Source organism: Vigna unguiculata, chromosome 9 (assembly GCF_037176805.1).
Source record: "Vigna unguiculata cultivar grain cowpea cultivar isolate G323 ecotype 2 chromosome 9, ASM3717680v1, whole genome shotgun sequence".
Classification (NCBI taxonomy): Eukaryota; Viridiplantae; Streptophyta; class Magnoliopsida; order Fabales; family Fabaceae; genus Vigna; species Vigna unguiculata.
The window spans coordinates 19,251,409-19,264,597 of record NC_140800.1 but is presented as its reverse complement, the minus strand read 5'-3'; the positions used below and the strand labels follow the sequence as shown (position 1 = coordinate 19,264,597).

Genomic DNA, 13,189 nt, shown 5'->3' with positions numbered 1-13,189 from the left:
AAAATTTAATGCATTTGAATACTGATTGACACGTTATCATTATCTCGAGCAATACGAAATTTAATGCATTTGAATACTGATTGACACGTTGATTTGGAAATAATTCGAACCACTTTTTGAAGGCGTTGGAATACAAAAAGTTTTCTAAACTGTCATTTTAAATTTATTTTCCATAAAAATTGATCTTAAATTCTTCTGAGTATGAAAATGGTGAAAAATATTTTAATTATTTTATAACTTATATTATTTTAATAATAATAATTAATAAGTAATAGTTATTGTATTTCACTGACGTTTAAATTTCCAATTTATATGGAATGATAATTAATGTTAATTAATTCAATTTCTAATTAAAAATAATTTATATTGACTAAAATGAAGTCGAACAAAATCTAATACAAAAAAGGAAAATACATATAATAAAAGAGAATAAAATATAACTTTTATATTGAGATATATAATAACTGCATACAAAATAAGAGTCCAATTGAAATCTTCTTATATATTGATATATATATATATATATATATATATATATATATATATATATATATATATATATATATATATATATAAAGAAGTTCAAACAAAATTACATACAAAATTTTCAACTTTAATACCAAAAAAATAGATAAAGAACTTTGATATCTCTGCTTGTTCTTTCACTTTCAACTTTAAAAAACAATTCAGGGTGATCCTCTGCAAAGAGTTGATGATCTCCGTAGAAAGATCTTAGTTGGTTCTAGTCTTGGGTAATCATTGGAGTGTGAATATCCATGTTGTAAGTACATGGTGAACATTACTTTGGTAATCAACAACAATCCATTTAGCAGCAAGGTCCTTCCAATAGCGTATTATGAACACTCGGTCGACGTGTCCAAAGTCCTTAAAATATTAGCAAGTTAAGAATAAAGAAATAAATAAATATAAATAACAAAAATAAATGAGTTTGAATCAAAAAATATACCTGGTCTTTCAAAAACATAGAAATGAATCTGCCAACCATTTCTGAAGAAAGTATGGATTGTGGTGTGGGCATGGATTCCATTGCAAGAGAATAGGTTGGTGATGAAGTAAAATTGTAAGAGAAGAAAATGGGTAATAGTAGAAAAATCAGATGTCTGACTTTGAATTGGTAAACATAGGGAATTGATGAGTTCAAATTTTTGCCCTCATTTAATATTTAAATTTGGGGATTTAATTGAATTTTCTGTGCTTAAAGATTGATTTAATTAGGATTTGTGATTATTGGATTTATTGAGTAAGTTTGGTAAAAGTGGCGTAAAAATTGATTTTAGTTGCATAAAATATTATTGGATATTTTAACGTTTGTTAATGCAGCTGGAATTTATTTTTGGTCAATTAATAATGTGATTTTGAAATATTCAAAGTTACAAAATAAGTCCAAAATCAAGAAATTCTGAAAAAGAATAAATCAGGAGCTAAATGCACCCCCAGATTTTATTTGCACACCCCTTTTAAAGTGGACCACAAAAACCTGTTCTGCACCCCTAGTTTTCACTAAGTTGCACCCCTCCTACCACTTAAACTCCACTCAACCAGATCATGCCATGTGGCAATCCCCACCTTTTAAGATTAGCCAACCATAAGCCGCCACGTGTCATAATCCCTACCTCACCAAATTAACCAATCAGATTCTGCCACGTCATCATCTTCATCTCCCAAAACCCTAACCCTAATTTTCTCCTCTCCTTCCATCACCATGGCAGCCGCCACCGCCACCCTAGCCACCAATCTCGCCGCCGGCCACCGCGACGCATCACCTTGCGTCACGCATCCAATCGCCAACCTCGCCGGCCACCGCACCACCATCGTCCGCGACCACCACAATTCTGCAGTACACACATCTCCTCGCCGTGCCACCACCATCTTCCTCCATTCGCGGCCGTCACAGAACCTCGCGCTCACCACGAATCGCGCAGCCACCGCAGTTCAGCCACTTCACGCGAAGCAGCTCCTTCTCGCCTCCATCGTTGCACAGCCACCGCTGCAACAACGAACACCACCACGCCGGAAAACAACATCAGCCGCCGTCAGCCGCGCAGCCAGGGAGGAGAGTGAGCAAGCGGAAACCCTAATTTGGGAGAGAGAAGGAGCTGCCACGTGTCATCCTCTCAATGGACACTGAATGGTCAACTCTGGTCAAATTGGTCAAACTCTGGTCAAATTCTGGTCAATTTTGCAAATATGGTTAAATGAGAGGGGCAGAATTGGAAATTGGACAGGAATTAAGTTGCTAATTAATTAAATAAAAATAAAAGATTTTAGCAACTGACAGATAAAGCCCAAAGTCCAGTGGAAGCCTATATAAAGAGACTTAAAGGAGCAGAAGAGGGGACTGACAATTTTTACAGCTTACAGCTTAGACACTTAGAACTCTCTGGTTTTGGCAGATACCATCTCCACCACATCTCTCATTCTTTCTTTTATTTTCTTTTCATCATATTATCATGTATTCCATCAAAGCCATGGAGGGCTAAGCTTTAAGGGTTGATTCCACTATAATTTCTTAAATGGATTCTGAGGTTAGATGAATTTATATGTTTTGTTATTTTGATTATTGTTGTGGTTTTTGTTTATCTATGTCCTTTGCTTCTTAATCGAATAGAAAATAATGATTTTAAATCTACATGCATGATAATCATATGAGTTAAAAGGTTTTTAAATTAAATTGAGACTTTACTTTGATTTTGTTTAGAAACTTTCATTTGATTAAATAAGTTTTTGCCAATAATTGAGACTTTAATTTGATTAGAGGTAATTACTTTAACTAAAATTAGTCAAGACTTTACTTTGATTAATTAAGTTTTCTATTTGGTAAAGAAACAAAGGAATAGACATGATTAGGCATAGTAAAATTAATTGAGACTGTACTTTGATTAAATTTACTATGGACAATCTAAACAATTCTCACTTTTAATTGAGACTGTACTTTGATTAAAAGTGAGGATGCCAACAAATGAATTGAGTCTTTACATTGATTTATTTGTAAATCAACAACAATAATTAATTTAACAATAATCTCTAGATAACCAATGAAGAATCTTATTTAGAAAAAGTAGTGGAATTGACCTATTTACTATTACTGTGTTTACAATCTTCCGTGTCATTTTCTTTGCATATCAAAACCCCTTTTTTTATAGTTGCTAGTTTTAATTGCATTTTTGAATCAAATATTTGAGATCAATTCCGTATTCGTTGTGAGACGACTCAGGGTTATCTTAACCCTAACTATTTTCTTCACTACAAACTGGCAATACTGAAGTTGCTAAAGTAGTGGTAATTTGATCGCCTAACGACAGCGATATCAAATTTGGCGCCGTTGCCGGGGAATACGGTTAGTATTTCTTTTATTTTGATTCTGTTTTTATTTATTTATTTTATTTTATTTTATTTTATTTTTTTATTTTTATTTTACGCATATACGTTTGATATAGTTTGTTATTTTGTAGTATCTAGTTTTCTGTTAATATATTCCAAGCAAATTTCTATTTTTGTTTTGATTAAGAATTTCTTTTAAGAAATTTTTTGAGACTAGTTTGGAAAACTCTGTCTAGGAAAGACTTGGTATTTAAGTTGTCCACTATGACGCACCTCTCTTTCCTGGGAGTAGACCTAACGACATCTTAACTCATTTCTTTCTTGAAATCTTTCTCCAAAACAAGAATAGGAAGAGAAAAAAAAAACACACAGGGAAACACTTTCACTTTCAGGTGGACTTGCATAGTGCATGACTCAGGCCAATCCGGGTCAATTTTATCAACTTGATTCAGAACTTGAAAGGAACTTGCGTAAATCACGTAGGAGACTTGAACTCAGGTGTTCTACTGAAGGAGCACCATCATCATCTGAACTTACCACTGAAAGTGTACCGCTAGAATCACCTCCGGTGATTAACATATCTTCTGATCCATCACCTGAACCAGAAATTCAAGAAGATAGAATGGAAGAAAGAACAATAAGAGAATTGGCTTCACCGGATGCAGCAATTACACAAAACATGTGCATCCAATATCCAGATGGAGAATGTGAGCTTAAGTCTGGGTTAATCCATCTTTTACCCAAATTCCATGGATTAGCAGGAGAAGACCCATACCATCATTTGAAGGAATTTCATGTTGTTTGTTCATCCATGAGACCTACAACAGTGACAGAGGAACATATCAAGCTTAACGTTTTTCCATTCTCATTGCAAGATGCCGCTAAGAATTGGTTATACTGCCTTCCGCCAGGATCCATCAATACCTGGGAGACTCTGAAAAGATTATTTCTGGAAAAGTTTTTTCCAGCATCTAGAGTTGCTGCTATTCGCAAAGATATTTATGGGATAAGGCAACAAGAAAGAGAAAGTCTTCACGAGTATTGGGAGAGATTCAAAAAGTTATGTGCTTCCTGTCCTCATCACCAAATAAATGAGCATCTCCTCATTCAATACTTTTATGAGGGATTGAGTATCATGGATAGACAAATGATGAGGGTCATTGGTGGACAAAACGCCAACAAATGCAAGACAATTGATTGAAACTATGGCGTCGAACCATCAACAATTTTCCACAAGGAGTAATTCTATAACTCTATTGAAGGGAACCCATGGAGTAGAAGCTTCATATGTTGCAGATCACAAGAAATTAGAAGGGAAGTTGGATGACTTAGCAGCCATGGTAAGGACCTTGACAGACTTACAGAAAAAGCCTATCCCTTCTACTTTATGTGGAATTTGTGCTTCTACTAATCATCCTACAGAGGCTTGTTCTATGTTAAAAGAGACAGGGACGTTAGACAATGAACAACCTCAGGCATATGCTGCAAACATCTATGGCAATAATAGACCACCTCGGCAGCAATACAACCATGATTTGTCCTCCAACAAGTACAACCCAGATTGGAAGGAATATCCCAGCAAGAAATGGGGAAATCAATAGCCTCAACACCAACAAGTCTATGTTCCACCTCAACATAGGCAACAACCACAACCAGCTGCAACCTCTGGTGATTCAAACATGGAGGCAATGATGAAAATGATGGCTGACATGATGAAGGGACAAATCAATGAGTTGAAACAGACGATGGAAGCAACCAATCAAAATTTGCAAAATCAGATTGGACAAATGGCAAATGAGTTAAATCAGATGAAGTCTCAACAAGGCTCAAGCAATTTGCCTGCACAAACTGTAATCAACCCGAGAAATGTAAGTGCTATTACTTTAAGATCGGGTAAGCAAATACAAGGTCTTGGGGATGCCCAAGAAGATGAAGATAAGGACAATGAAGTTGTACCTAATGATGAAAGAGGAAGATCTGATGAAGCAACACAAGCAACATCTGAGATGCCTGCACCCAGTGATAACTCCAGGTTGGTATCCCCTAATACTTCCTTTGAAAATTCTTCTCCTTATTCTCCTCCTCCTCCCTATCCAAACCGTTTGAAACCAAAAACTAAAAAGATGGAGGAGTTAGACAAAGAAATCCTGAATACTTTCAAGAAAGTGGAGATAAACATTCCTTTGTTGGATGCTGTGAGACAAATTCCTAAATACGCCAAGTTTCTCAAAGAATTATGTACACATAAAAGGCGTATTATGGACAAAGAGGTAGTGAACATGGGAAGAAATGTCTCTAGCTTAATTAAGAAGCCTGCAGTCAGAATGCCGCAAAAGTGTAAGGATCCAGGTATGTTTTCTGTTCCCTGCATTATAGGTAGTACTAAGTTTGACAATGCTATGTTAGATTTAGGAGCTTCCATTAATGTAATGCCTTTATCTGTTTTTACTTCACTTCATCTTGGACCTCTTAAGTCTACTGGTGTGGTCATTCAATTGGCCAACCGTAGCACAGTTAACCCTGCAGGTGTGCTAGAAGATGTTCTTGTCCGTGTGGACAAGTTAATTTTTCCTGCAGATTTCTACATCTTGGATATGAAGGATGATGAAGGAATGAGTTCAACCACAATCATCTTGGGAAGACCATTCATGATGACAACACGTACCAAGATAGACGTGCATGCAGGATCCTTGACCATGGAGATAGGAGATGAGAAGGTGCAGTTCAACGTGCTAGAAGCCATGAAGCACCCAATTGAAGACCATTCTTTGTTTTGTATTGATTTATTGAGTAATGTAGTGAACAATTATGCTTTTGGACTTTTGGACACTTTATCTGGTTTTTCTTCTTCTTTGGATTTTTCTCTTTCGAATATTTCGGGTTCAATTTTAGACGAAAGATAAAATTTTAAAACAGGTGATGTTGAGGACGCGGTGTCACTATTTGATACCTCTGGGGCGTCCAAGTGTGATGCTGAGGTGGCTGAAATTACCTTAGGCAGTAAAATGTTGCCATCTGTGGAACAGGCACCCATTTTGGAGTTGAAACCTTTACCATCTCATTTGAAATATGTTTATCTTGAGAGGGATGGGAAACTCCCTGTTATTATATCTGCCTTGCTTACTGACGAGCAGGAACAAAAGCTATTGCAGGTTATCAAAGATCACAAGCGAGCAATAGGCTGGACTTTGGCAGATATTCCTGGTATTAGTCCTTCTTTCTGCATGCACAGAATACTCTTGGAGGAGGATGCTAAGCCAGTGAGGCAACCTCAGAGGAGACTGAATCCTCAACTGATGGAGGTTGTGAAGAAAGAAGTCACCAAGTTGCTACAAGCAGGTATTATATATCCCATTTCTGACAGCACTTGGGTGAGTCCTGTACATGTGGTCCCCAAGAAATCTGGGATCACCGTGGTCAAGAATGAGAAGAACGAGTTGATTCCTACTCGTATTCAGAATAGCTGGAGGGTCTGTATTGATTATAGAAGACTAAACCAGACCACCAGGAAGGACCACTTTCCTTTACCATTCATGGACCAGATGCTAGATCGATTGGCAGGTAAGTCTCATTACTGTTTTCTTGATGGATTCTCTGGGTATTTTCAGATTTGTATTGCCCCAGAGGATCAACATAAAACTACTTTTACTTGTCCATTCGGTACATATGCTTATAGGAAAATGCCATTTGGCCTTTGCAATGCTCCTGGAACATTTCAGCGATGTATGATGAGTATTTTTACAGATTTGTTGGAGCATTGTATTGAGGTTTTTATGGATGATTTTAGTGTATATGGTTCATCTTTTGATCATTGCTTGTCTAATCTTGCTAGAGTCTTGGAGAGATGTGAAGAAACTAACCTTGTTCTAAATTTTGAAAAATGTCATTTTATGGTGGAACAAGGTATAGTTTTAGGTCACGTTGTTTCCAAGAATGGTAGATGTAGATCCTGCTAAAATAGATATTATTTCACAATTGCCTTACCCCTCTTCTGTGAAAGAGGTTCGATCTTTTCTTGGACATGCAGGATTTTACAGGAGGTTTATCAAGGACTTCAGCAAGATAGCCAACCCTCTCTCCAACTTGTTGCAAAAGGATGTAGTATTTGACTTTGGAGAGAGGTGCAAAGATGCGTTTGATACATTGAAAAAGGCACTTACCACCACTCCTATCATCCAGCCACCTGACTGGACATTACCGTTCGAGTTGATGTGTGATGCATCAAACTTTGCAGTAGGAGCGGTGCTTGCACAAAAAGATGGGAAGCTATCACATGTGATATATTATGCTTCCAGAACGTTGGACACAGCGCAGGCTAACTACACCACGACTGAGAAGGAATTATTGGCTGTTGTGTTTGCCTTGGACAAATTCAGACCGTATATACTTGGTTCCAAGGTAATTGTTTATACTGATCATGCAGCATTAAAATTCCTTCTGAAGAAAGCAGATTCGAAACCAAGGTTGATAAGATGGATGCTACTACTCCAAGAGTTTGACATTGAGATTCTAGACAGAAGTGGAGCACATAACTTAGTAGCCGATCATCTTCGCAGGATTGAAAATGGAGATGATAACATTCCTATTAAGGATGACTTTCCTGATGAAGTCCTCCTAGCATTGACTGCTGTGAAAGGTATGTTTCCTGAACCTTGGTTTGCTGACATTGTTAATTATTTGGTTGTTTCTGCTATTCCTCCTTCCTTCTCCAAATATGAAAGAATCAAGCTAAAAAGTGAGGCAAAGTACTATATCTGGGAAGACCCAATCTTATGGCGCATTGGTAGTGACCAAGTCATAAGGAGGTGTGTTCCAGATATCGAGATACCTCATGTGCTTGAGTTCTGTCATTCATCTCCTTTTGGTGGACATTATGGCACACAAAGAACAGGTAGGAAGGTGTTGGATTGTGGATTATATTGGCCTACCATTTTTAAAGATGCACAGAGGGTATATGAAAATTGTGAGCAGTGCCAAAGGGCAGCCAGATCCATTACAAGAAGGGATGAAATGCCTCAACAACCCATGCTATATTGTGAGGTATTTGATATTTGGGGTATTGATTTTATGGGTCCTTTTCCTCCTTCTTTTGGGTTTTCTTATATTTTGCTTGCTGTAGACTATGTCTCCAAATGGGTGGAAGCCATAGCTACAAGGACTAATGATTCTCGAGTTGTTATGAGTTTTGTCAGGTCTAACATTTTCTGCAGATTTGGGATACCACGAGCCATCATCAGTGACCAGGGGACTCATTTCTGTAATAGGCTACTTGAGAACATGTTGAAGAAGTATGGGGTGACACATCGCATTGCTACACCATATCACCCCCAAACCAATGGACAAGCAGAGATCTCTAACAGAGAGATTAAAAAGATACTAGAGAAAGTAGTGAAGCCTAGTCGAAAGGATTGGGCCACAAGATTGGATGAAGCACTTTGGGCACACAGGACAACCTACAAAACACCTATAGGTATGTCACCTTTCAGGGTGGTTTTTGGAAAGGCTTGTCATCTACCTGTGGAGATTGAACATCGGGCCTATTGGGCCGTGAAAGCATGCAACTTGGATTTGGAAGAAGCAGGAAATGAGCGAAAGCTTCAGTTGCAAGAATTAGATGAGATTAGGCTAGCAGCCTATGAAAATTCAAAGTTCTACAAAGAGAAAACCAAGAAGTTCCATGACCAAAAGCTTGTGGCTAGAAAGGATTTCAAGGTAGGCCAGAAGGTGTTACTATACAAATCCAAGCTTGGTCACATGAGTGGTAAGTTGCGTTCTACTTGGGAAGGACCATACATTGTTACAGAAGTCTTCCCTTATGGAGCAGTGGAGATCAAGGAAGAATCTTCAGCAAGAACTTTTAAAGTTAATGGGCATCGTCTTCGGATATTCAATGAAAATCAAGATATGCTGAATAAGACGATGGATGGGATGAACTCTACTTCTCCCTCATACCTTCCACCTTAAGGAGGTAAGTACACTTCATACTTTTTCTTTGCATTTTATACATATTGAATACATTGAGGACAATGCATGGATAAAGTGTGGGGGTGTGGGGAGATTTCCCCCTTTTCTGTTTTTGTTTTCTATTTGTTTTGTTTTTCCTTTTCTAATTTTGTTTTCTGTTTGTTTTTATTTAAAAAAAAGTTTCTGTTTTCAATAAAACATATTGACATTGGTATTCATTTCTTTAATCCACTGAAAATATGGAATAAAAGACCTCAGAAAAAAGTTTTGAAATTGTTCAATTTTGCCCAGGAGTGCAAAAGGATAAGTGTGGGTGTGGGCATGGATTCCATTGCAAGAGAATAGGTTGGTGATGAAGTAAAATTGTAAGAGAAGAAAATGGGTAACAGTAGAAAAATCAGATGTCTGACTTTGAATTGGTAAACATAGGGAATATATATATATAAAAAGAATAGGAGAAGTCATAGCTGTTGGAAGTATCCATACATACTGGACAGTCTGAACTGGTAAAAGTACAGGTTAATAAATACGAATTAAAAAATAATACGTTTAAAAAAAAGAATTATGAAGCGTCGTAAAAGTATAAGAAGAATTATTTAATGTAATTTACTAATGTTGATTTTTTTCAGGAAGGGGTATTTAATATTGGAATAGAATAAAGTTTAATAATTATAACGTGTGGCAGATGATGGAGCAGTGGCAAATGATGGAGCAGTTTATTCATCATTATCTCGAGCAGTGCAAAATTTAATGCGTTTGAATACTGATTGACAGGTTGATTTGGAAAAAAATTCGAAGCAGTATTTGAAGGGGTTGGAATACAAAACGTTTTGTAAACAAAATGGTTTTGATGGAGTAAACGGTGATTGGAAAAATGTGAAGAACTCTTTGAAAAATGTCCGAATAAAAACAAAAATTGGGTGAAAATAAAGAGATTTGGTGATACAGTGCATTATTAAAAAAATACCATTAATGAAAAAAAATGACACAAACAGAGTTTAAGGTAGAAAAATGAAGAAGATGAAGGGTTTGCTTGTAAAAGGTGAAAAAATACAGATAAATTGGTAAAGAAAAAGGTATTTTGATACAAATTACTTACCAGTTAAGTTGTACAACGAAAAAGACTCGTGCATGACTTTGAAATCTTGATTTGAAGCCTGTATCCAGAAGAAAAACAGTTAGATCAAGGTAGATAAACGAAAAAAATAGTTAGATTAACTCTGTTTGGTGTAGAACTTTGAAAAAATATAGTGTATGATGAACTCTTTGAAAAATGTCCAAATAAAAACGTAAATCGGGTAACAATAAAGAGATTTGCTGATAAAATGCATTATTAAAAAAATACCATGAACGAAAAAAAAATATGACACCAAGAGAGTTGAAGGTAGAAAAATGAAGAAGATGAACGGGTTGCTTGTAAAAGGTGGAAAAATACAGATAAATTGGTAAATAAAAAGGTAGATTTTGATACAAATTACTTACCAATTAAGTTGTACAGCGAAAAAGACTCTTGAATCAGTTTGAAATCTTGATTTGAAGCCTGTAAACAGAAGAAAAATATAAGAAACAGTTAGATCAAAGTACATAAACGCCAAAAATAGTTAGATAAAAAGTTTTTATAAACCTGATGTTAAATCTGTCGCAGTGAACCATATTAGACATGTAGCAACCCTAGAAAATACCATCATCGGAAAAAAATAGTTAGATCTGAGAAAATAAAAGAAGAATATGAGTTGTTCGCTTGAGAAAGGTCAAAATGAAAACAAAATTTGCGTAATAAAACCATATGTCGCAGTGAACCATATTAGTCCTGTACAAAAACGAAACAAATAGTTAGATCTGACAAAATATAAGAAGAAAATGAGTTGTTCGGTTGAGAAAACTCAAAATAAAATCGACTTCTGGTTTAAACCTGTAAAAAACACATGAAAAAGTTAGATCTGACAAAATATAAGAAGAAAAATAGATGTTCGCTTGAGAAAACTCAAAATAAAAACGACTTATGGGTTTAAACCTGTAAAAAAACGCATGAAAAAGATAGATCTGACAAAAAATAAGAAGAAAATGAATTGTTTGCTTTAGAAAACTCAAAATAAAATCGACTTATGTGTTCTTACCTGTAAAAAAATGCATGAAAAAGTTAGATCTGACAAAATATAAGAAGAAAATGAGTTGTTCGCTTGAGAAACTCAAAATAAAATCAACTTCTGGGTTCTTACCTGTAAAAAAACGCATGAAAAAGTTAGATCTGACAAAATATAAGAAGAAAATGAGATGCTTGCTTGAGAAAAATTAAAATAAATACGACTTCTGGGTTTAAACCTCTGAAAAAACGAATGAAAAAGATAGATCTGACAAAAAATAAGAAGAAATGAGTTGTTCGGTTGAGAAAACTCTAAATAAAATCGACTTCTGGTTTTAAACCTTTAAAAAAACGCATCAAAAAGTTAGATATCAGAAAATATAAGAAGAAGATGAGTTGTTCGGTTGAGAAAACTCAAAATAAATTCGACTTCTGGGTTAAAACCTGTAAAAAAACGCATGAAAAAGTTAGATCTCACAAAATATAAGAAGAAAATATAAACCATCTCCATAGTCGTTTTTTTGCGATTTAAAAACAACTCGATGAAAAGAAGAAGATGAACAGAAGAAGATGTTAGAGAAGAAGCTAAGCAAGGCAGAGAAACCATGATGAACGCGGAGAAACAGAGACAGAGAAAGAGAGAGAAAGAAGTGAGAAGGCGGTGCCAGAGAGAATGAGAAAGAGAGAGAAAGAAGAAAGAAGGCGGTCGCAAAGAGAATGAGAAAGAGAGAGAAAGAATTGAGACGGAGGAAGGTGAAAAGACTGAGGAAGAGAGAGAAAGAAGTTTTAATTAAAAGTTTCGGTTTTCAATTTCTTTTCCATTTTTTTTCATACTTCAAAATGCTGAGAGATTGACACATCAGCGTTTTTACCTTTTGTAGATAAAAATTTGAATTGTGAAGTAGGTCAGATATATTATTCAATTGAAAAACTTGCCTTTTGTTAGTTCCCAATTGTATATAGTATTAGATTAGACTAAACATTTTAGTATAATCACACTTTGAGAGTTTGATCATAGCCTTGAAACGTACTATCAACATTATATATTTGTTCTTAAATATCCGTTTGCAACTAATAAGTTTGGCATCTAATGGAGGGTATATAAGCTTCCATGTGTTGTTTTTAATTAGAGCCTCATACTCATTTTGCATAGCACGAAACCATTATGGAGAAGCAAGAGCTACTTTGGTGGTATGAGGTTCAATTGGAACGGACGATGTTTTTGTTTGAAACACTTTTGGTTTTGATATGCCAGCTTTAGAATGGGTAATCATAGGGTGTGCATTGTGTGTGATAGGAATAGGAGATGAAAAAGGAATAGCTTCTCCATAAGTATTAGAAGAATGTATTGTATTATCAAGAGCAGTTTGATAGTTATTATGAGATTATTATTGCAACCTACGTGGAGATGAAGGGAAAGAATCGTTAGGTGAGTTATTTGTATTTTTAGAATTATTATAGGAAGAGGAAGAAGATGGTGCAATTGGAGTTAACACAGTTAAAGGAGAATGATCCAAATTGTTATGGAAACATTACATTTATTCGTACTTGAGAAAATATTAGGTTGCTTGAGAATAGGAAAACATTTATCATCAAAAACATGTCTTGAGATGTATACTCTACCCGTTGGAGCCAAACAAACGTAACCTTTGAAGCTAGGTGCATATCCTAGAAATAAACACATGTTAGAATAAGAAGAAAAATGGTGTTAATTAAAAGGATGTAATTATTGTAAGTATTGAAATGGTTGAAATGCCAAGAAGGGGGGGTTAAATTGGCTAATTAAAAAATAAGGTGGCT

The 13,189-nt window shown here is 35.6% G+C and overlaps 1 long non-coding RNA gene across 1 annotated transcript; it reads right to left on the bottom strand.

Annotated features, from left to right (window-relative positions):
* Positions 1-586: 586 nt before the first annotated feature.
* On the bottom strand, positions 587-11,195 carry LOC146883666 (uncharacterized). Its single transcript, XR_014984363.1, has 5 exons — positions 10,931-11,195; positions 10,789-10,846; positions 10,406-10,463; positions 968-1,008; positions 587-885 (listed from the first exon to the last, which is right to left on the bottom strand). It is a non-coding gene; the product is annotated as an uncharacterized LOC146883666 (long non-coding RNA).
* Between the last annotated feature and the right edge of the window lie 1,994 nt (positions 11,196-13,189).